This window comes from Eptatretus burgeri, chromosome 10 (genome assembly GCF_056783735.1).
Source record: "Eptatretus burgeri isolate ZD-2024b chromosome 10, Ebu_testis_v1, whole genome shotgun sequence".
NCBI lineage: Eukaryota > Metazoa > Chordata > Myxini > Myxiniformes > Myxinidae > Eptatretus > Eptatretus burgeri.
In genome coordinates, this window is record NC_140970.1 from 39,079,622 (window position 1) to 39,082,673 (window position 3,052).

Sequence of the window (3,052 nt, forward strand, 5' to 3'; positions counted from 1 at the left end):
TATGTAAATAAAAAAGTAAAAAAATTATTGTAACTTCTTACTTATATGTGCACTGCTTGCACAAAGGCATCACACGAGAAAACCCACAGGCTGTCATCCAGCATGGAGTTAATAGTGCTGGTGAACTGGGTGGTGGACAGCCGAGAAGCGGATATATTTATACGAACTCATGAGAACCCCGCGGCGAGGTGCGTTTCGGTTCCTGGCCGTGCTCCTTTGATGATCCGTCAATGCCAAGGTACAATTTCCCCGACATTTTGCGTGGTTTCCATGCTCTCCTAAAACCCCATCCACCAAGGTGTACCCATAAGGGTGGGGCGTCGAGGCGGGCGGTGTGAGCTCTGGATCGCGTCTCGCTGTTCAAGTTTTCTGCACAAAATGAGGATGTTACCCACATGAGAGCAGTAAGCGGTAAGTCCCTGTGGTCGCGTTTCTATGGAAGTCACTGCGGACTGCCTTTTCACCTCCTTTCCTGTATTCATAAAATGTGATCACTTAACTATCACGTCAAATCCTCCGTCTTTTAACACATACTTTGAACAATTTTGTCATTAGACATTTTCGTTCCATCACATGACCTTCCAACAAACATTTGCACGTGTAGTCTTCACTTTTAAAACTCAAAATATCTCATTTATATGTAATTGATCACGTTCTCTATGAGTGCATAAATATGTATATCCATATTATATCCACTTGAACGTATATTGTTTAATGCTATCAATATATCATCACTAAGTTTGAAGCCTGCTTGATAAACGAAATAACTCTATACATGTCCACATAGAGAGGATACGCACACACACAATATGTGTGTGTATATGTATATATATATATATATATATATATATATATATATATATATATATATATATATATATGTATATAAAGATATATCAAGATATGATGACGATTCAGCATTCACTGCAATTGCAATTGCTGTAAGTCTGCAATTAACTGCATTGAAAACTTTCTGATGAATACTTTGCGACTCTGTTGCGTGTATGTGCAGTCCGTAGGAACGAGAGTATAAAGACGAATAAAGAGGTATTCATACTAAACCCTTAATTCTGTGACCAAATTTGCATGTAATAAAAGATTTAATAGGTATGTCTGAAATTTTCACCAATCATATGTGAAAAGCTTTGTATAAAACAGTGAAAAATGATTACATTAGTACATTATGTGAGCTTATTTATATAATGCTCCTTATAACGTCCGTTAAAAAAATGAAGTTTGAGGGCAAAGAAACCAAAGTGACACTAACATGCTACTATGAACACCCAACACACTCAATGTGTTTAAAAGGAACATCAGTTGGTTTGTTTTATTCACGTGTGACGTTTATGACAATGTTATTGCAATATTTCTTAGTTCTTACCACAACATGACTTCTATTTCAACCAAAGTCGCCGCTGGCGATTGCAGTGAAGGTCTGATTATATATAACTTGGATTGCTTCGGACTGTTGGTTCCTTGCCACTTCTAATTACAGTCTACATATGAATTATATGATTTTATAATCCCGTTTACTGATTATAAACCCTTCTCCAACATGGGTCCATCACATCTCGAAGGCAAACAATCAGCGACCTTTGCCGCGTCCGACAACGCAGCGTGATGGCGAATATAGAGTTTCACGTTAACCTCCAGGATAGAACTAGGGTCTAATATGTGGGGGATTGATCAGCTACAATACGTGGAAAATAGGTTGGCTCCAATATGTGGGTATAGCTTGGCTCCAATGCGTGGAAATGGCTTGGGTCCAATATGTCGAAAATAGCTCGGGTCCAATACGTCGAGAATAGCTCGGGGTCCAATACGTCGAAAATAGCTTGGGTCCTATACGTCGAAAATAGCTCGGATCCAATACGTCCAAAATAGCTCGGATCCAATACGTCCAAAATAGCTTGGGTCGAATACGTCGAAAATTGCTCGGGTCCAATACGTCGAGAATAGCTCGGGGTCCAATACGTCGAGAATAGCTTGGGGTCCAATACGTCGAAAATAGCTTGGGTCCTATACGTCGAAAATAGCTCGGATCCAATACGTCCAAAATAGCTTGGGTCGAATACGTCGAAAATTGCTCGGGTCCAATACGTCGAAAATGGCTTGTGTCCAATACGTCCAAAATGGCTCGGGTCCAATACGTCCAAAATAGCTCAGGTTCAATACGGCCAAAATAGCTCGGGTCAAATACGTCGAAAATTGCTCGGGTCCAATACGTCCAAAATGGCTCGTGTCCAATACGTCCAAAATGTCTCGGGTCCAATACGTCCAAAATAGCATTTGGAGTTCAATACGTCGAAAATAGCTCGAGTCCAATACGTCCAAAATAGCTCGGGTCCAATACGTCCAAAATAGCTCAGGTTCAATACGGCCAAAATAGCTCGGGTCAAATACGTCGAAAATTGCTCGGGTCCAATACGTCCAAAATGGCTCGTGTCCAATACGTCCAAAATGTCTCGGGTCCAATACGTCCAAAATAGCATTTGGAGTTCAATACGTCGAAAATAGCTCGAGTCCAATACGTCCAAAATAGCTCGGGTGCAATACGTCGAAAATTGCTCAGATCCAATACGTCCAAAATGTCTCGGGTCCAATACGTCCAAAATATCTCAGGTCCAATCCGTCCAAAATAGCCCAGGTCCAATATGTCCAAAATAGCTCGGGTCCAATACATCCAAAATATCTCGGGTCCTATACGTCGAAAATAGCTCGGGTCCAACACGTCGAAAATAGCTTGCACCCAATATGTCAAAAATTGTTCGGGTCCAACACGTCGAAAATAGCTTTCCTCCAATACTTCGAAAATAGCTCGGGTCCAATACTTCGAAAATAGCTTGCGTCCAATACGTCGAAAATAGCTCGGGTCCAATACTTCGAAAATAGCTCGGGTCCTATACGTCGAAAATGGCTCCGGTCCAACATGTCGAAAATAGTTTGGGTCCAATACTTCGGAAATAGCTCGGGTCCTATACGTCGAAAATGGCTCGGGTCCAATACGTAGAAAATTGCTCGGGTCCAATACGTCCAAAATAGCTCGGGTCCA

At 41.3% G+C, this 3,052-nt stretch overlaps 1 protein-coding gene across 1 annotated transcript in view; it reads left to right on the forward strand.

The window, feature by feature from the left end:
• The first annotated feature begins 372 nt into the window (after positions 1-372).
• LOC147018365 (protein Wnt-5b-like) overlaps positions 373-3,052 on the forward strand; it is a 49,756-nt gene continuing 47,076 nt past the window's right edge. Inside the window, exon 1 of the mRNA XM_085897945.1 lies at positions 373-411. The gene's annotated coding sequence lies outside the window, so the exon portion shown is untranslated. The remainder of the gene's footprint in view (positions 412-3,052) is intronic.